General features: G+C 35.1%; 1 protein-coding gene across 6 annotated transcripts in view; it reads right to left on the reverse strand.

The window, feature by feature from the left end:
- Nucleotides 1-22,596, reverse strand: part of LOC143240789 (zinc finger BED domain-containing protein 5-like) — a 61,843-nt gene that overhangs the window by 33,774 nt on the left and 5,473 nt on the right. For 3 of the 6 annotated variants that reach the window (XR_013021961.1, XR_013021960.1, XM_076483846.1), the window contains exon 2: nucleotides 3,145-3,230. The exons of 2 other annotated variants lie outside the window; for them this stretch is intronic. The gene's annotated coding sequence lies outside the window, so the exon portion shown is untranslated. Of the gene's footprint in view, nucleotides 1-3,144; nucleotides 3,231-18,879; nucleotides 19,217-22,596 lie in introns of those variants that run through there. One more of the 6 variants, XR_013021963.1, reaches the window with a different exon arrangement.

Here is a 22,596-nt window from a genome sequence, read left to right on the forward strand (position 1 = left end):
AAATTAATTAATTACAGTTTTGTTTTTCCTTTTTTGAACCATAATTCATCGTATAACATAAAGTTCATGCTATTTCTAGTATCTCTACCATAACACTATTGGTTTAAATTTCAAGGTCTGTTATTATAAAAACACAAGAAATTGAGGATCGCTACGAGTTTTAACTAAAGTAACTTAAAAAATTTCTTGATAATCAGATCTAACTCATAAAAATGTTATATAAAACTGTCTGTATTCTAACTACACATAATTGTCGCATATTATTTTTATAAAGAAAGGAAACTTGTTTCACGAAAATTGGTAATGATAGAGAATTTGACTCACAAAAGTTGGTATTAAAGAAAAAATTCCGATATTTGAAGAAACTAGTTTTAAAAAAATTTCAAAGGACGTAATATCTACTAAAAAATTGGTTTAAGGGTTTTTGTCGTCATATTGCAATACATACACGTGTGATCACATATTTTCAGCTTCATTATCCATATAAAAATAACGTTGTTAACAAATATAGAATTTAATTAAAAGTCATTTACAAATGTCACGTTTCATTTTTGTGCATGTGATTTAAGTCTTAGTGAATTCTACAACATACAAGAAAACACATTAGCAATTTCAGGTTTAGAATATTAATAAGGATTTCTGCCTGCAAATAAAGAAATCTGTTCCACAATATTTCAACAACACTATATCTGTTGTAACCAGAGCGAATAATTATTAGTGGTTTACGTGTCGTTAATGTTGTCTACATTTTGTTATAAAAGTTTATATAAGAATTTTTTGACAAATACAGGATAACATGAGCTTAAAAACCAAGTCTGCTTTTAAGAAAGACAGTGCCATCTGATTTTTGGTGATAATTACCAGTTAAATCAGTAAAAATAAAATATAATTAAAAAGATATTCATATTTTAAATCCAGTCCTGTTTATGTAATGGCGACACACACACACACATATATATATATATACATGTATATGGAGAGAGAGAGAGCGATCTATACATTCCAAAATGTTACCTCTTGTAATCAAATGCAGAAATAAAGTAAATATTAACGAATAATATATATATATATATGGAACCAAGCTTTGCTTGAACCTTAAAGCTAAAAACCGAATTTTCGAAATTCATTTATACTGCTGTGTTTTATATAAAGTACTTAAAAGAAAGTTGACACAGACAAATCCTAATTTTATTTACTATAGCCTGAAGGTGGCGCTCTTGAGAGATGGTTTGTCTTTTATAAACCTATTTCTACTCTAAAACTGGTTAATATATTTCACTAATAGAATCCTAACTTGAGAATTAAATTATATATTAGTTCTCTAAACGTACTGAACTGTTGCAAAAACGTGCCTATGTATCAAACTTAAATTAACAAAAACGATACAAAACATTCTCAATACAAACGGACTGTTTGAAATCCATTTTTAAAATTGAAAAAAAAAAAAAAATGCGACCTATAAGAAAATACGAATATTATAACCGTGTATGTCACTTTGTCCTATAGATGTGGTTCGTTCTAGGGTTCACATATGTTCTGAGAAAATTGTTTTGGAATTTCGCACAAAGCTACTCGAGGGCTATCTGTGCTAGCCATCCCTAATTTTGCAGTGTAAGACTAGAGGGAAGGCAGCTAGTCATCACCACCCACTGTCAACTCTTGGGCTACTCTTTTACCAACGAATAGTGGGATTGACCGTCACATTATACACCCCCACGGCTGGGAGGGCGAGCATGTTTAGCGCGACGCGGGCGCGAACTCGCGACCCTCGGATTACGAGTCGCACGCCTTACGCGCTTGGCCATGCCAGGCCGTGTTGTGAGAAAAAGAAATCACAAATACACAGCAATTCTTAACGAACTTGTACATATTGTTCGAAATACCATACTCCACTTTGCACATGTAATATAAAAATTGTCATCATACAAAACGTCACACTAGTGCTAATACTGTTCATGAATCGTTTTTACGATATCGGCGAAACATAAAAACATTTTAGTCTAATAATAATTAAGTACCGGCATTCTACATTAATTTGGTCTCCAAGAGGAAAGGTACTATTGGTCCCAATGGACGTCTACTCATGAACAGATTGCTCTAATGCCTTTTTAGATTTCCCTTGCACTAAATTCGTCAGCGTATAGAATTGCTCTTTGTCTCTAATATCAATACTTGTGACGTGTTCGAAACAGCAAGGAAGAGAAATATCACATTTTTGGGGTAACTTTATTGTTTCCAACTTCCTGGAATTTTTCCCTTTAGCTTTAGGAACGGATAAAGAAATATTGAGAGGATCCGACGTCAGTAGGTCGACTTGTTCGTGAAACTGTCTGGCAGCTGTTTTGTTTTCGAAACTGAAACCACCCATTTGGGTGTGATCGGTGGAAAGGAACATGGTGTGAAAAGTATTATCTTGGGCCTCGTAGTTCGTCAAATTGTCAATGACATCATGCCAAAGAATGAAACCAGTGCCTTTTTCGGCGAGGACCAGTTTCAGTCTTCGTTTAGTTCGTGCTCTCGTTTCTCCTTTATCAAACAGCAGGACAGGGATACCTGTCAGGGATAACTGCCATTCTTCCTCTGGCTTTCTCAAATACAGATTGGCCAGACACTGGCACACAAACACAAATGTTTTGTGGCTACGGAAAAACGTTTCGACTTGGGCTATGTCCTGTTCGGTCAATTCGCTGCATAAGTTATTTAATTCATCTTCTAAATCTTGTCGAAAATCCGCATCGTCAAAAGAACCACAACTGATACTTTTGTCTGTGTCCTCCACATTAATTCGGCCCAGAGTATCATATTTTTCTGTCAGTTTTTGTACGGCTACCTTTTCTTTGGAAGATAGTTCGTGTGAAGCTTCTGAGTAGATGATATTATCTGAATAGTTCGTATCTGGAATACTGAAAGTTCTATTTTCTGAACATGACTCCACAAAGCCATCTTTTTCACAAGAAGTATGTTGAATATTTGACATATGATCAGAAATTTCCATGTTTATGCTATTATTTGAAATCGTTTTTTTCCTTTATAAATATTTAATGAATTAATTATTTCTGTTAGTCCAAACTATGAAAGGTGGAAATCCTTCTACAAAAATCAAATATTTTACACAAAAAACCTTGAAAGTCGTTGAGTGTATACCTTAATATCTGTATAATACTTCGTGTGGTAATTTCTTCATGAACTTGTAACATAAGCACCAAATAATACAAGATTGTTTTTTCTCCCTGTAAATAATAAAAAACGCAACGGTTAATACATTTTATTTTTATTTTTACTAGATACACAAATTATTTATATACATTCGCATGAACGAGATTTATGTGAACTTGTATGAAGCAACACTCTCGTAAAGTTAATTTTAAACGGCAAATTCTTTTGTTCCAACAATCTGAACATATTATAAAATTTATTTCATTTCTGAATTATTTCATGTTATATCTCTGAAATCATTATCGACATTAAAAACTACGGAATTTTAACACTAACTTTCCGAAAAATAGGCTACTCTAATGTCTGTAATACAATGGAGTATTTACGATTGAAATTAATACAATGTTACAATACTTTACACAGATACCGAAACATATGTGAAATATCTTTTTATGGCTAGTTCTGTTTTTAATATTGTAAATAAATGTTTATACAAAAATGACGTTTTTAGATTATTTAAAGGTGGGGTAATATTACAGGTATCATTCTCGAACTGATAACTCATTTTCTAAGTTATAATTGCAATGAAAAGCCTGTTCTACAACTTACACTCAGAGTTATAACTGCAAACACAGGCCTATTCTAAAATATTCTAATAATTAGCTCTCCAAAGTGGTATCTAATGGTCAGTGATACCATGAAATATATTCTGAAGTTATTGTAGGTTTTTCTAGCAATGGCAAAAGATAAATATTATGAAGGCAAGAACCCTCTGTGATGCCACCAATAACACAGTGGTATGTCGGCGGACTTATACCACAAGAAACCGGGTTTTGATACCCATGGTGGGCAGAACACAGATAACCCTTTGTGAATTTTTGTGTTTATTGCGTTATTGAACTGCTCCGAAACTTTTAAAATTAAACGTTACTAAAATAAATAAGAAGGAATCCTTAATATCCACAACACTTGGAACACTTTTAGGCAGGGATAATCTACTAGTCTATTTATTAGCTATATTTTTCTGTATAGGCAATACCAAGCATACAACCCGATTCAACTTTATTACTTAGCACGTTATCTACCAGCCTACCCTCAAATAGAAATTCTTTTAGGCACGATTAGAGTAGATCCATCTATGAGACTTTGGACGTGACCAAATACGTCAGTCGAAAGGGTTTGACCTTGTGAGTTCAAAACTGCAATTAAATCTCAAATACATCAAGAAATGACGGAGCTGTGAGCTAAACGTTTGGCTTTAAAAAAACAACAACTCAGGTGTTCTACGAGCCGCTATGCCGCGGCTAAAAACAACAGTAAGAGCTAGTTAGTATTGACCCTACAATACTGATAAACAGTATGTTTTCAAGGCGATATCGGTACAAAGATATAAGAAAATAATATTACGATTTTAAACAAAAGGTTAAAGAGCAAAAGGGAAATAAATCTTAATTATCTGTATCCACATAATTATTCCTGTTATCGTTGATTAAACACGAAAAATAATTCACGTTAACTTCTGGTTTTAGAAAAAAGTTTGGAACGAAGATTCGAATCTTGCACGATAGCGATATAGGTGCGAGACAGGTTTCAAACGTTCAACGAGTTTTTTATCGTTATTAGAGCCAAATCAACTTTAGGGTTAGCAACTATCTTCCAGTTCACGTCGTATTACCATATAAGACTGAAACAACTTTTCCAATCCAAGCATGTACTTCCAAATATTTGTTTTATGTTCTTGTTCAGTTACTTACTCCTTGTTTCGCCAGCCCTTATTTTTTTCACAGGTACAACTTAAATACCTTGATTATATGACATTGAAGGGCTATTCGAATTTACAGCTCCCAGCCAAGTTTACAAAATTCTCTCGAAGATGTATTTTACGTGAATAGGTAGTTGCATGTGATGAAGGCTTATATTAGCATCAGTCTTCATGTTCTTGCACTGTCCACAAGCATGGTGGCTCTCACTAACACAGAAGTAATCTTACAGGCCCATCAATATAAAAATCAGAGTTCGATAAGCGGTGGACAGAGTAAAATATAGTCCGTTATGTAGCTTTGCATTTAACAAGAGGCAAGTGAGCACAACCGTTAGTCCAACTAATTTTATCATATTGAGCAATTATATATTTCTGCCTAAAACCAGCGAGTAAAATCAGTTACTTTTCATGTTTATTATGGTGACGAATAAACGACTTGGGTCGTTAAACAAACCGTTTGTACAACGATGAATTGACAAGCAAACGAAATTCACCTACGGCATTCACATAACCGCTGTCGACCTGGAAATACCGGCTTTGAAGACCTACGGGGCTGCAGAAATATTTTGGATTTCTTTTAAAGGACCCTTCACGCGAAGCATCAAGTTTGATAGTGTAACCAGCTTTCTTTAGCAGTGGCTGTATTACCAGCTTCAGCCATTATAGATGCCATCTTTAAAACTTTACTGCAGGAGCTAAGTGTAAGATTTTAAGCCCAAGATAACAAAAACTAGTACCTGAAAAGTACAGTTAACACATTTAAGACCTAATCGCTGCTTCAACTTATTTTGTACAACTTCACAGATGCCATCATTTAGAAACTGTACTGGCAGGAGCTAGGTGTAAGAATGTTTGACCAAGATAACAAAAACTAGTACCTGAAAAGTACAGTTAAGACCTAATCGCTGCCTATATTTACTTTCTACAGCCTATTGACTGGCCTGAACGAGTCCGAAACGCTTAGAGACCAAAGTACGACAAAAATAAAATAAAAATTCAATGAATGTAGACATGCTTGATTGATTTTAATCCATTAATTTTAAACAATTATGTTATAACTTTTTTGCGGTTTATTTTAGGTAATCAATGACAGGGTAAAAATATTTCTTCCAATGTCAAAAATCCTGACTACTGTTAATACGCTACTAATAACCTACAATGTAAAATAAGACTTGTAACCATATAATAACAAAGTAATATTTGATTGGTGTTCCATGTAAACAGCTATACTGGAGAAACTTGTTACTAAAGGAATTTGAACTTAAAACAAATAAAAAAGTCTCATAAAAATAAAAACTATTATGAAATATATGTCGCCAAGAGACAACAGTTAAACTGTACTAGTTTTGTCTCAGTAATCTAGGTAATAGAAATATTTCATGCATACTTGTTCAAACAGACGCTATTGAAAACTATATAAACAATTTGACACGTGAAGACTGCTTTTATGAAAGTCTTTTAAAACCCGACAAGTACAAGCGATTTATCTCCCATCAAGACTTAACCCAAGGGCATAGGGGTCAGTGAAATCTCATAGTCAAAAGGCGACGGGGTCTCAGCTCAGTGAAATGTGAGGGTCAAAGCTCATAATCCACTCCACAACCAGACGTGTGTAGGGAACGGCCACTAAAAGAAATAATTTTGTTTGTTTCGGATATTTACAAGGGCTATCTGGGTTAGTGGTCTTTAATTTTAAAGTGGCTACAACAGCGCTGACATCCAGCCCTTTAACCACTCTAATAATGTAATTTCAATGTCGCTCTTTTGACACAGACCCAAAGTGCGAGGCGCGATTTTAAGGCAACATGCCGCGAATCGTAAGACCTTCAATTCACAGTCCAATCAAGTCACGTGATAAATTACTTTTGTTTTTATCACATATTACGTCTAAACATTTAATTGCTTGCTTGTTTGGATAAAACACAAAACTACACGATGGGTATCGAAACCCGGTTTGTAGCGGTGCGAGTCCACAGACTGTGGCACTGGAAGGAACGTGTAAAGAGAAACAAAAGTAAGACACTTAGCACGTTTTCAACAAAAGCTCGTTTCTCAAACACAACAAAAGTAACCAACTTAAGTAGAATGTATCTTTTATTGATTTCAATGCTGTAAGTGATAACAATTCTGATAGCACATATAAGGTAACATTCGAATTTTAAAAACCTTCGACAGCATACAAATAGCCCTTCCCGAAACATCGCGTTTAACAACAAACAAACAAATTACTCCATTCACTTTATAAAAATGGGACAGAGATAAGTGTATCGACTTTCAACACGGTGGACACCCACGCTGAATATGCTCTACAATAAACATATAAATCATAATAAACAAACACTTCATAATATCGAAGATATAAAACACTCGTTAATAAGTGGCTTTGACGTTCAGCTTTAACTTTTAGGTAGAAAAATAGAAAACTTCAACGAAATATTGGTTTTTGTTTTGTTTTTCGCGCACAGCTACACGAGGGCTATTTCTGCTAGCTGTCTCTAATTTAGCAGTGTAAGAATAGAAGGAAGGCAGCTAGTCATTACCACTTACCGCCAACACTTGGGTTACTCTTTTACCAACGAATAGTGGGATTGACCGTCACATTATAACGCTCCCACGAATAAAAGGGCGAGCATGTTTGGTGCGACGGGTATTCGAACCCGCAACTCTCAGATTACGATTCGAACGCCTTAACCACATGGCCATGCTGGGCCCCAAAACATTGGACAATGTGAAAACTTTTAACAACAAGATCAAAATGAATGTTACCAACAGATACGAACTTCGATTGGCATCATTTCTCTTTACTTACGAGTTTATTTTATTTGTTTGAAGTTAAGGACAAATCTACAAAACGGGCTACCTGTTCTCCTCCCCCCACACACATACATACAAACAGATTTGTCGCTGTGCCGCTGAGGAACGGAAACTTTTCACGACAGAAAATAAATCTAAAGAATTCTGTGTTGATAATAACGCTTATGTAGGCTTAACGCTAAATTGTTGTGGTGATATATCAGTATACTTTGTTATTCATTATATTCACTGATAGGTACTCTATTTTATTTTCACATGGTAAAATAAGATACCAGTTTCTTGACATCTCTTTAATATTCTTGCTTAGATAGCACTTGGGGGTTTAGGCACAACAGTTCCTGATTTTAAGCTACAGACAAACAGGAACAACCAGCCACCCAATCAATTTACGGTACTCTTCGTCACAAGGGTGTTGTTCGTTTTTGCTTTCAAACGAAATAACGAGATTGACTATCACCTTTATAACTCACCTATATCTCAAAGCTAAAAGCATATTCAGTGGAATCACGTCTCGAACCCTGGCTCCTACGATACGCAACCCAATATGTTAATCACTATGCCACGCCTGACACACATGCTTTAATATTTAATTAATAGCTTCAAGTTAAAGAAAAAGACATAAAAGGTTAATCATAGATAACTACTCACGTATAACTTATGAATAATTTTCATGTTTTCTTGTGATGGTTTTATGTTATTCAGAAATAATTCAAACTAATTTAACATTTTACGTACATAAACCCGCGAATATGCTTATTTTATAGATACATTTGTTTCTCGTTATTTCTGTTTTATTTTTAATTAAACAGTTTTGTATAAAACAAATAATTTTCAACAGTTACTTCCTTTGTTTTCATTTTATAAACATGTTCAGTCAAACAGTGAATTTACTTTAAATAGTTGAACCAGACACGTCAGAAAACCGGTACTTTATCAGAAAATAACGACACAAGTAGAATGACAGTAGAAATTGAAATATATTGACATTGAGGGCTATCTGCGCTAGCCGTCCCTAATTAAACAGTGTAAGACTGGAGGGAAGGCAGCTCGTCATCACAAGCCACCGCCAACTCTTGGGCTACTCTTTTACCAACGAATAATGGGATTGACGGCTGAAAGGGTGAGTATTTTTGGTGTGACGGAGATTCGAAACCGCGCCCCTCGGCTCACGAGTCGAGTGTCTTAACCACATGGCCATGCCGGGCCATTGTTTTTCTTTTTCTTTCTCTCTATAACCCACCAGTCGTTCAACGATAAGTCTGATTATTTATAACGCAGAAAGTAGGGTTTCGATACTAGTGGCGAGGACGGCACAGATAGCCCATTGTGTAACTTTGTGCTTAACTATAAACAAACTATTTTTTTTTTGTTTCTTTGTTTGAATTTAAGCACTAAGCTACACAATGGACTACCTTTGCTCTGCTCACCACGAGTATCGAAACCTTAGAGGATATACCTGTTCTACAGGCTGAAAGACTAGGCGTATAACACTAGTTTGAAACCGGTAATATAATGGAAAGGTTAGGCCTATAACAGAGCGGTTTTGATCAAGTAACGCAATGTAGAAGAGTTAACCCTATCACACGTCTATTTAAAATCGTTAGTGCAATTGGAAGGTTAGGCCTACAGGAAGGCAGCTTGAAACAGTATTGCAATGGGATAATTAGACCCTACAATGCATTAGGTCTATAATATGAAATTGGTATTACAAGCAAACCGAACTGGTCATACCGACAATGTGTTTGATTTAGTGAATTGTTTACAGCCCCTTTGTTCAAAACCATATGTTATGACGTACCTGCCTGAAAATTAGTTATCTTCCATATGTTACCGCACAGACATTACACGTCTTACTTTAATATAGCGTTAATTTGCTTCTAACAGACAGCAAGGTGATTCTACACATATAACCATATAGATTCCACAAACCCTAAACAGATCCAAAACCAAGAGACAATAAAATGATTACACACACCCTAAATAGCTTCAAGACCAGTAAATAGTAAAATGATTCCATACATCCTATAAAGCTACAAGACATACAGACAGCAAGATGATTCCATACATCCTATAAAGCTACAAGACATACAGACAACAAGATGATTCCAAACTTCCTAAAGATTCAAGACCAACAAACAATACAATTATTCCACACACCCTAAACAGCTTAAAAACCAACAGACAGCAAAATGATTCTATACATACTAAACAGCTTCAAAACCAATATACAACAAAATGATTCTATACATACTAAACAGCTTCAAAACCAATATACAACAAAATGATTCTATACATACTAAACAGCTTCAAAACCAATATACAACAAAATGATTCCATACATCCTAAAAGGTTTCAAGACCAACAAATAGCAAGATAAGTCCATAGGTCCAAAACAATTTCAAAGCCAACAGAAAGCAGGATGATTCCATGCATCTTAAACAGTTTCAAGGCCAACAGACAGCAAGATGATTCCATACATCCTAAACAGCTTCAAGGCCAAAAGATAACAAATGATTCCTTACATCCTAAACAGGTTCAAGACCAGTAAATAGTAAAATGATTCCATACATCCTAAGCATATTAATACATGAGGAGTAGCTAGGAGTTATTGTACGCATGAGGTATATTGCACGTGATGCAAGTAATTAAGCAGCTAATACAGTCACATAATCACAAATAATTTGCAATATTACGAGTGGCTCAGTAGTTAAACTCAACAGCTGAAGTAGTTGGGTACGTATCTGCCACGTCTTTAGACAAGCGACATATGTGTGTGTTTCTTATAGCAAAACCACATCGGGCTATCTGCTGTGTCCACCGAAGGAAATTGAACTTCTGATTTTAGCGTTGTCGATCCAAAGAGGGACGACGAGCGATATAGTTTGGCACAATATAAATAATTCAACGACTGAGACGATCGATACGTGACATAATCAGATCAATAACTGACACTGCCAGCTCATTGGGTAGAAGAAATTACATGACACATCAGAAGCATTACAGCGATTGAGTCACTTTGAAAAAACTGAGGTTGCTTGAAACTCATTGGCAAACTCAGTGAACGAACCACAAATAAACGTTACTGCCAAGAGATTACGTGGCTCCTTTCAGGTTAAAAGTTAAATTAATGTTCCTAGGAATCTCATAATGTATGCAAATATACTGAACGGCCAACTTTCCTTTATTTTAGTAAAACACCACACTGTAAAATTATGTTCTTGCCAGAATGAATCTTCCATACTTTCATTCACTCAACTAAATACCCGCCAGAGGGCGTATAGCTGTTCGTTTATACCTACATGCTTCTAAGTCAAAATTAAATTCCAATTTATATTATGTGATAAGGTATAAAAAGTTATGAAAGATGGACTGAAATAATTGTATCTACACACAATTTGATTAAGTAATAAGTAGATAGTTCTCAGTTTATTTTTTAATTTTTCAAACAAGATCAGCAAAGCGCTTGAAAGTTTCAATTGAAAGGACCAACTAAGCAACTGAAATAGCTTTACACGTTACATCAGCTGAGCATCCACTAGATAGCATCATACAATAAGGTCAACCGCAAACATTCCTTCTTCAGACAACAAAATCTACCCAATCTTACTCTTAAAACACCCTGTCATCCAACCAGCATAATGATTAATGTTGTGCTTTGTAAAGAAATAAAGTTATCCAAACTTCTCCAAGAAAAAAGTTCATTTTAACAGGGGCGGAGCACCATTGTTAAGAATTGCGAGAAGAAACTGTAACAATGTCAGCCTTCAAACATAATTATTCTGAAACTATTTTCACTTTTTTTCTCTGAAACATGCTTCCAGGCATTCCTGAAACAATGGAACAACTTACATCTCTTTAATATTTCTTTCTTTGTTTTTATATTTTCCACTCTGATTCGTCTTGAGATCGGTTTAGCTGCTGTGACTTCCAACTAAGATTCATAATTGAGTGTAAACGGATATCCTTGACTCATGAAAACTCGTATGTTAATAAACACACCATTTATGTTCTTGTGTTGTGTTTTCTTATAGCAAAGCCACATCGGGCTATCTGCTGAGCCCGCCGAGGGGAATCGAGCCCCTGATTTTAACGCTGTAAATCCGTAGATTTATCGCTGTACTAGCGGGGGGCCCACTTTATGTTCAATAGTGTTAGCGTTTTGCTTAGTATATTTATGCATATCTGAGTGCCCCCCAGTGGCACGGCGCGGCATGGCCAGGTGGTTAAGGCACTCAATTCGTAATCCGAGGGTTGTGGGTTCGAATCCCTGTCACATCAAACATACTTGCCCTTTCAGCCGTGAGGGCGTTATAATGTCACGGTCAATCCCACTACTCGTTGTTAAAAATAGTAGTCCAGGAGTAGGCGGTGTGTGGTGATGACTACCTGCTTTCCCCCTAGTCTTACACTGCTAAATTAAGGATGGCTAACGTAGATAGCCCTCGTATAGCTTTGCGCGAAATTCAAAACAATCCAAACCCAGTAGTACATAAGAATGCCTTCGAACTATCGCCATTAGAAACCGGGTTTCGATACCCGTGGTGGGCAGATAATTGTTTACCCCACTGAAATTTTCAAGTTTTTTTACCTGTACCCCGCCACACACACATAATATTTTATATGCATTAACAACGTATTGTAATTACATCTGACTGTCATGCAAGATTACAAATCCTAAACACGTGTTTGTCCCACATTCAAAATGTTGTATCATGTTTCTGAACGAACATGTCATTTAATACAATCACGTTTCACCTACAGAACGTGCTATGAGTATCACGAACGAAAGATAAACTTTCATGATAACCGTTTAGTATCTTATAATACAGCATCTTTCTGTAAATGCTGCTAAGTTTCTTTGTGTTTTTTTTCGTTTTATACTTTTAGCAAAAAAACAAACATTGTACCTTTATATTACGTGTAAGAAAAGCGCATATGCTATTAAATATATAAAGAAATATGATATAAGCCTTTTGGGCTAGTTATTTCCGGTTCTTGAGCGTTTCAAGTATATTTTATAACTTAAAATAAAAGAGAGACCCCAGTGGCACAGCGGCATGTCTACGGCTCACACCGCAAAAAACAAGGTTTTTCAATACCCATGGTGGGCAGAGCACAATAGCCCATTGTGTAGTTTTTGTTCAACAGTAAATAAACAAACAGAAAATAAAAGAAAACTAGTTGTCTGACTTCCCTTCTTGTAAGTTAACACCCTAGTATTTTTAAGTTTTGTAAGTTGGATTCGAGTAGTTTATGTGTCAGTTTCTTACTGGAAAAAAGATACAGTTGCACAAACAATTTAAGAGATGTAACTGACACAGATGGGGATTCAATACAGTGAGAAACAATATTAATCTATAGTGACACAGATGGGGATTCAATACAGTGAAAAACAATATTAATCTATAGTGACACAGATGGGGATTCAATACAGTGAGAAACAATATTAATCTATAGTGACACAGATGGGGATTCAATACAGTGAAAAACAATATTAATCTATAGTGACACAGATGGGGATTCAATACAGCGAGAAACAATATTAATCTATAGTGACACAGATGAGGATTCAATACAGTGAAAAACAATATTAATCTATAGTGACACAGATGGGGATTCAATACAGCGAGAAACAATATTAATCTATAGTGACACAGATGGGGATTCAATACAGTGAGAAACAATATTAATCTATAGTGACACAGATGGGGATTAAATACAGTGAAAAACAATATTAATCTATAGTGACACAGATGGGGATTCAATACAGCGAGAAACAATATTAATCTATAGTGACACAGATGGGGATTCAATACAGCGAGAAACAGTATTAATCTATAGTGACACAGATGGGGATTCAATACAGTGAGAAACAATATTAATCTATAGTGACACAGATGGGGATTCAATACAGTGAAAAACAATATTAATCTATAGTGACACAGATGGGGATTCAATACAGCAAGAAACAATATTAATCAATAGTGACACAGATGGGGATTCAATACAGCGAGAAACAGTATTAATCTATAGTGACACAGATGGGGATTCAATACAGTGAAAAACAATATTAATCTATAGTGACACAGATGGGGATTCAATACAGCGAGAAACAATATTAATCTATAGTGACACAGATGGGGATTCAATACAGTGAAAAACAATATTAATCTATAGTGACACAGATGGGGATTCAATACAGCAAGAAACAATATTAATCTATAGTACACAGATGGGGATTCAATACAGCGAGAAACAATATTAATCTATAGTGACACAGATGGGGATTCAATACAGTGAAAAACAATATTAATCTATAGTGACACAGATGGGGATTCAATACAGCGAGAAACAATATTAATCTATAGTGACACAGATGGGGATTCAATACAGTAAAAAACAATATTAATCTATAGTGACACAGATGGGGATTCAATACAGCGAGAAACAATATTAATCTATAGTGACACAGATTCAATACAGTGAAAAACAATATTAATCTATAGTCGACTTTTACAATGTTCATGAAATTATTTCACCAGGGGGATGGTTCTTTTGGTAAATAGCTGTCCGAAAGGGGCGCTAATAACTTGAAAGTTTTCAAAACCAGTCCTTTAAAGGTTCTCGAAATTCTACTTCTTTTAAAAATATGTTTAAATTGAAGTTTTTGTAAAACCATTCTTGTTTTGGTGTCGTGCCAGTTAAATGGGCGAGACTTACTGGGTGACATGTCGGGCTGTGGATCGAAAACTCCGAGGTTGAAACTCATGATCCGATAAAAACACATGGGTAAATTATAAAGGTGACAGTCAATTTTGTTATTCAGTGACCAATAGACATCAGGTGATGAATACTGTTGGCTGGTTGTTCTCTATCTGATTATTAAAAAATTAAAAATTAGAGACAGATGTTGCATAAAGTGCCGTTCATATTAAAAATACAAAAGTCCAAGGCAGTTTAAACAACCTAAAAATGGCGGACAAGGAGTCTACCAAAACGAAGATAATAAAAGAAACAAAATACTATAGCTGGATAACTTTGAAACAGAAAAATGCATTATGGAGTTTGAACAAAAACCCGTAGCAATAAAAAGGAATGAAATACGTAAAACTGATAAACAGTAAAAATATCAATACAAGATAATAAAAGTAGTTAATCAATAATTTGATAATCTTTAACAAAAGTGAATGAATTAAAGAAGTACAGAGTACTACAGCAAGAATAGAACAATGAAAGCAGATGACGTTAGTTACTTCTGGCAGTACTCAAGTATATAGCAAGTGTCTCCAAATGTTAAATGAACTTCAATAATATTGGATTGTTATGAATTTCGAGGAAACTAATAAGAAAGCTACCTGCGTTATCCGTCCCTAATATAGCAGTGAAATACCAAAGAGAAGACATCTAATCATCACCACCCACAACCAGCTCTTGGGTTATACTTTTAACATGCCATTATAATGACCACACAGCTAAAAGGGGCGAGCATGATAGGTGACGGGGATTCGTGTGTGTTTCTTTTCGAATAGCAAGGCCACATCACATCTATGTTGTGTCTATCGAGTGAAACCGAACCCCTAATTTTAACCTTGTAAATCAGTAGACTTACTGAGCTCCCAGCTTGGGACAGGGATTCGAACCCTCGACCAGGGTCTTAAAAATCATAAAAGAAGCCAACAAATAAAACTTTCTTATCGTGGGAACACCGCGCTCACCTTTAACTTAAGAACAAATCAGGGTAATGAGAGAAATTAGAATCGTTGTAAAAAAGACAGAATGTTTCCACAATCGAAAACCTTGAAATCTACTACTCTTCAATAAAAGGAAGGTTGTACTGGTTCTTTATATTTTAAAACGGAAAGGTTAAATGTCAACCACTCCCCCATTATTCTTTGTTTCAAATGCCAGCGTTTTGGATACACGGCAATAATATGTGAAACAAAGCCGTAGTGTGTTAGAAGTGTAGGGGTAAGGGTCAGAGAACCGCCCAACATCGTCTCAACCCTATTTATATAAACTGTGAACAGAAACGCTTCATCAATGTTAAAAAGCGCCCGATCTTTCTAGAAGATAGTGGGAAAAACATGAAGAAACCGATACGAAAGTTCTATATAAACATTAATTAATGACCAAGAGTGACAGTATTAAACATGAAAACAGATTTTAAACAAAGACATTAAACTTGTGAAATTTATTGTAGGGATGATACTGAAGCCTAAATATCTTAAAAATAACAACAAAAGAACAAAGACTAAATAGTCTTAAACGTGAATTTATCGTGCATCAATACATTAAAATGTTGAAACTATAAGAGAAATAAATGTTAGTTTCTTTCTTATATTAAAGCCACGTCGAGTTATCTGCTGTGTCCACCGAGGTGAATCGAACCCCTGATTTTAGCGTTATAAATCCGAAGACTTACCGCTGTCCCAGCGGGGAAGAGAAATATTAATGCAAGCAACTTTAGCACAATGATTCTTCACTTAAATAAACCAAGAAACGCTATATATAGAAAATTCGTTTTAAGTGCAAAGCTGTACAAACTGTCAACAATGTGCCTACTGAAGGAATTAAGCCCCGAATGTTAGTGTTATAAGTCCATAAGACTACCGCCGAGCCACAAGGAGGAAGTAGAGAGAAGAAATAACCGATTATATTTCATTTATTTAACCACAAACAATTACACTTTGTTGCTTTAGAATTAAGAACAAAGCTGCACAATGGGCTACCTGTGCTCTGCCCACCACAGGTATCGAAACCCGGTTTCTAGCTATGGGAGTCCGCAGACATTCATCATCAAAAACGGAAATCAAAGCTGAATAATATACCTGCTTGTAGTAATATTATACAGAGTGCATATTTTATCTTGTAGGATGTGTGTTAAAAATATTATTAAACTAGTCTTGGAAAGCGAACTACAGTTATAAAAACTAATTAGTTAATTTATTTGTTGTAATATCAGCCAGCTCTATAAATAACATTATAAAAGAAAAATTTTAGGTCAAAGTGTTTAGTTAATAGATCTGTTCAGTTACGCGATAGAATACTTCACAATACTCTAATAGCAGGGTTTTTGTACTTTGCACACCACGAATAATGAAACCCGGCTCCTAGCGGCCAAATAGTATTTACATGTACGTTAAATACAAAAAAAAAAAAAAAATCTCTGTCAAAGTGATAATTTAGAAATTTCTACGCATGTATAAATATCATTCATGAAGTTTTAAGATTTCGGAAACAGAAGTAATGAATATATTTTACTGACATATCTATTACGTGGCTTCAATCTTGTAGTTCAAACATTTTTTTCATAGTTTATTGGCCTGATTCTCTATGTTTTTGTATCTCTGAATAAATTCAATTTTCACTGTTTCATACGAGTTTTAAAAAATATTTCGATCTTTCCTTTCTTTTATCAGACTGTTCATGATCAAAATGTTGTTTGATATTTACCTGATATTTTTGCGATCTTTTCTTCTTTTTTATTTACTATTTCAATGTTTATACGTTTACTGTTTTTAGATTTTAAGATTATTTGAGCTCTTTCGTCTTAAAGGTAGCTTTACTTCATTTTAATATCGAATGAAAACTAGTTAAACAATCTTTAATCTTTGTAGCTTTGTAATCAATTAAAAAACAAAACGTACCCCGCTGGTACATCGGTAAGTCTACGGATTTATAACGCTGAAGTCAGCGGTTCGATTACCCTCGGTGGACTCAGCAGATAGCCTGATGTGGCTTTGCTATAATAAATGCAAACACACAAAAGCAAAACAAACATCCGAAATGCTTTTGATTGACCTGGAAAACGACTCGACAACAGGAAATCCTAATAAACTTAAGTAAATAAAATATGTCGTTCAATATCTGATGTTACTAACAAACTAAAAATATTCCTAAATTAAAAAAAAAAGATTAGTTCTTTTTATTTAATCTTACTCTGTAACTGGAAGAAAAAAAATCATTTATTGAGCTAAAATTATTAGTTTTTAAGTTCCTGATTCAGGACTGGTAAAACAGAAACAACATAAAAATGCGTGTTGTCTACTAGTTTGAAATTTAAAACGTGTAGCTATTAAGTGAACTACCTTCACTCTGACCACTGTGAACGGTCCGGCATGGCCAGGTGGTTAAGGCACTCGACTCTTAATCCGAGGGTTGCGGGTTCGAGTCCCCGTCCCACCAAACATGCTCGCTCTTTCAGACATGGGGGTGTTATAATGTGACGGTCAATCCTACTATTCGTTGGTAAAAGAGTAGCCCAAGCGTTGGCGGTGGGTGGTGATGACTAGCTGCTTTCCATCTAGTGTTACAATGCAAAATTAGGGACGGTTACTGCAGATAGCCCTCGTGTAGCTTTGCGCGAAATTAAAACAAAATAAAACCACCGTGAATATTCGGACCTTTGATTTTAAAGTTGAAGTTGTTGACACAAACAACCTGCCTTTTCAACTATTTTTCAATGCACATGTGTGTATTGTGCCTGATCTGTGATTTTGTTTTCGATTGATAAGACTGATGTACAGGTAGCAAGCCTCGAGAATGGTTTTTTAAAGTGTGTTTCCAAGTTTTATTCTTAAATCAGCAGATAAATGAATATCAAAAAATCACAATGGAGTTTTACTGGAGTAATTCAAACTAATTAGAAATGATTTATTTGGACTTCCGGTCGTTCAGCGATAAGTCTGAGGGCTTGTGACGCTCAATATCAAATTTTGATGCTCGCGTTGGGCACAGAACAAACAGCTCTTTGCAGTTTTGTGCTTAACAACAAACAAAATAAAATTCCTCAGTTCGGCTAATAAGCGGCATCATACCATCCACCAGCCACACTAATTGATTAACTCTTATAACGCACTTATACCTTAAAAAAGAGGAAAAATACATACTTCTACCAGCCGGCCAATCCATATTTTACACAAAGTAACAATAAAATTTAACTTTTATATAATTTATATTAACGAATGCTACGTTATTATTATTAATAATTGATGGTGCTTTTATACATAGAATATAACTCTCAATATCAGTTATTTACCAGCTCCATCTGCTGGAATTTAATTATTTTATGAAAGGTTGAATTTATTGTTATTTAATTAATGTTTCATTTTAACAATTTTAATTATTTAACTTTTAAACTTTTTTTTAACTTTTCGTAGCTCGTGTCGTAAATTGTGTTGGTAGAGGAGAGGTGTTATGACCTGATACAACCCTTTATGGAGAACAAACACCTCAGGCTAGGCTTTGTTACTTGTTTGGCAAGTTCTATTCACAAGTCAGGTTACCCTTATCAACGCGTCTCTACCTTCTAAACACTTTTTTCTCTGCATTATTTATCACACAAACCTTATTGTGTGAATTCATTCTAAAAGTCCGCCGGTGGATGAACGACAGGCGTTAAATTTGCGAAATTACAACGCTGGAACCCAGGATTCGATTCACTGCGGTGAACAGATACAAGACAGTCCATCGTATAGGTTTGCGCTGAAAAAACAACACAGAAATCCTTCTAAAAGATTTGCTCTGGTTATTTCCTTCACAAATAACAGCCCTTAACCTTAAACAGAAGATCTGGTGATAAGCCACACGAGTTTCTTCATAAATAATGAAAAATAAAAATCGTAAGCACTGGGGAAAGAGAGCTAAAATTTATTATGCGGTGAGATTGTTATGCCCATAAAGTAATTTCCAAATGAACGTGTTTGTACGCCTGTGTCATCTTAAATTTAGAACAAAACGGTTGAACATCTATCTGCATGTTGACTCTTGATCCCTAAGAAAATAAATTATTTTTGTTTTTGAATTTCGTGCACAGCTACACGAGGGCTATCTGGGCTAGCCGTCCCTACTTTAGCACTGTAAGACTAGAAGAAACGTAGCTAGTCATTACTACCCACAGCCAACTCTTGAGCTACTCTTTTGCCAACGAATAGTGGGATTAACCGCCACATATTACGCTCTCACAGTTGAAAGGGCGAATATGTTTGATGTGACGGGGATTCAGATTTGTTTTTCACATAGCAAATACACATCAGGCTATCTGCTGTGTCTACTGAGGGGAAACGAGCCCCTGATTTTAACGTTGTAGCTCAGTAGACAGGGATTCAAACTCGCGACCCTCAGATTATGAGTCGAGCACTCTAGCTATCTGGCCATGCCACGCCCAGAAAATAAACGAAAAATAATTTTCAGAACACGCTTAAAGGGATTCCAAATCGAAACACGAGAGCTGATGGGCTTGAATAATATACTTCAGTATATTAGCATATAAGGAGCCATTCAAAACTACTCAATGTGCTATCTGTTCTCCACTCATCACGGGTATCAAAACCCAGTTTCTAGCGTTATAAGTCTTCAGACATACCGCTGAGTCACTGGAGCTTCGAAACAATGATCTGAATGCTGATTTGGGTAAGTTTCCAAATGGAGTCCATGTGGGAGTCAAAGAAGCTTTGAGAACTGCGAGGACAGGATCTACATGAAAACATGAATTGTCGTTTGAGGTATCGTCCAAACCATGACCTTGCTTTTGCATTTCGTAAGTATTTTTACTTCTCTATACGGATGGAAAAGTGTTTTGAGACTTTGTGAATTGCTTCACAGATTTACTTGAAAACTGAAAAGAACTGTTTTGTAATCATTCAAAACATCACAGAGAATGCTTGTTTTATAATACTTAATACTACTTCCAGTGAACTTGCACGGCGAATTTGATATTTTATGTATGTAATTATTGAACATTTTTTCTTCAAAACAAATTAGATTCTCAGCAACTAAATAACTAAACGTGATATTGTAATGTCGTTCATTAGTTAGCAAGTTATTTTAAATTATTTGATCAAAATAGTTCAAAGAAAAGTTCACGTAAACGATAATAAATTACTTTCTTTTTAACGTTTCTTCACGGGATTGTGCGCTTTTTAACTTGCAAATTGTAGGCCTAAGTAAATTTACAAATGGCACTCAAACGGAAATACGTCAGTTAACATAACAAATAAACTTACTTGTACAACTTCACGTCTGATCGATAAAGCAACTAGAAACAAAACACTCGTTGATTAACTCTCTATGATTCACTGATTTACTCCGAAAGTTCACCAGTATTTATATTCAGTCCTGGTTCTAGATATTGTTTAGGCCTACTATCACAAATATACTTTGATTTTAACGTCTTTGCGCTCTCTAGCTAACGTCTAACTCACAACAAAATATGTAACTCGTAGCAATACCATTAACATCAGGATACAAGTTACATTTTGGCAAAATATAAAACTTATTCTGGATTTGGAGGTGTTTAAAAAATAAGTTGGACCAACATAGCGGTGGGACTTCACCGTCTAGACTTAACTTTCCATTGGTAAGCATATATTACTTGTTGCTGCACTGTGAAGAGTTGATGGGGGCACAAAATTAATCTCGAACTTCTTAAACGCATTTTAACCACAACAGTTTTGTAAAGTATCCATCATATACTGTAGTAGGTATTACTTGTAAAGTACCTCTCGTATACTGTGTTACTACTTGTAAGGTATCCATCATATAGTGTACTAATTGTAATATTGTTTATCCTCCCATTCTACTTCTACATTGGTTACTTTGTTTATCTATACCTCTCCATGTCATGTCCTTCTGATTGATCTTTCCTGACTGGTTCTGTAAGGAGCAAATGCCTTATACATCATGTGCTGTACTACTTGTAAGGTATCCATCATGTATTGTTGTCAAAATTTTATCGTATCCATCTTATGATGTATATTATATATCCGTCATGTACTGTTGTACTACTTGTAACTTATCCATCATGTACTGTTATCTAACGTGTAAAGTATAGTATGTTGTATGTATCCGCCATGTACTGTTGTACTACTTGTATCTATCATACACTCACAGGAGTTCGCACAACTGTTTCCAGGGGTGGTAAGAGAGTTTAAAGTTGTAAAGGGGATAAAAAAAATTGTATATCATTTACATATATTGAACGAATAAAGAAAGAATTATGTATCGCATTCCCCAAGGGGTGGGAAAGTGCCTCACTTGCGGACGCCCATACATGTATCGCAACTAGGTCTTGAGAAGGTAAATGAGCAGAAATTCACGAACCCGTTTATCTCTCTTCGGTGATCGCTTTCTTCCTTCTGTCTTTAAATAATTCAAGAGGACGTATCGATCTTAACCTGGGCAAATAAAACAATCTTTGAACTGACAACGAGAAAACCAATATTGTTGACTGTGTCACAAAAACATTCAACATTGTTGCACAGGTCAGGAGAACAGTGAACAGTTTCTAGTCGTACCAATACACGGATTATTTTCAATTATATATATAATGCAGTGTTTGAGGTTATATTACTTTACAATTTAATTCTGAATCTCTAAGTGAACTGACATTTTTTTTTCTTTTATTGCTGAAGGTAAATAATTTTCATATTTGTCTAGTAAACTTCGTTTAACCAAATCGTTATCAATTATAAATCGTCCTCTAGCGAGTAAAATCAGTAACCAAGTTTACTGTACACAATGTTAATATTAGTTGTTGTTATACCCAGTTTCTTGACTGGATATTCTGATTATTACATCTTTTACAGAAAATAAGGCAGTTAAATTATAACAAGGGTTTGTAATTCATTTAGTAATTAGTTCCAATGGGACAAATCAAAACTGTGAAATCGCTTTTTGTTTTGGCTCTAAAGTTTTGAAAAGCAAAGTTTACGTGAAACTACACACGTTCTTCACAATGTCAGAACTAAACACGTACAAACTAAACAAACCCACGTGTGACACATACGACATCAAGTGCTATGCGCAAACTTCCGTTTAAATAAGCAGATACGAAAAGGCCTCAAGCACAGTACAAGCTGTGACGT

Source organism: Tachypleus tridentatus, chromosome 13 (assembly GCF_004210375.1).
Source record: "Tachypleus tridentatus isolate NWPU-2018 chromosome 13, ASM421037v1, whole genome shotgun sequence".
NCBI classification, from domain to species: Eukaryota; Metazoa; Arthropoda; class Merostomata; order Xiphosura; family Limulidae; genus Tachypleus; species Tachypleus tridentatus.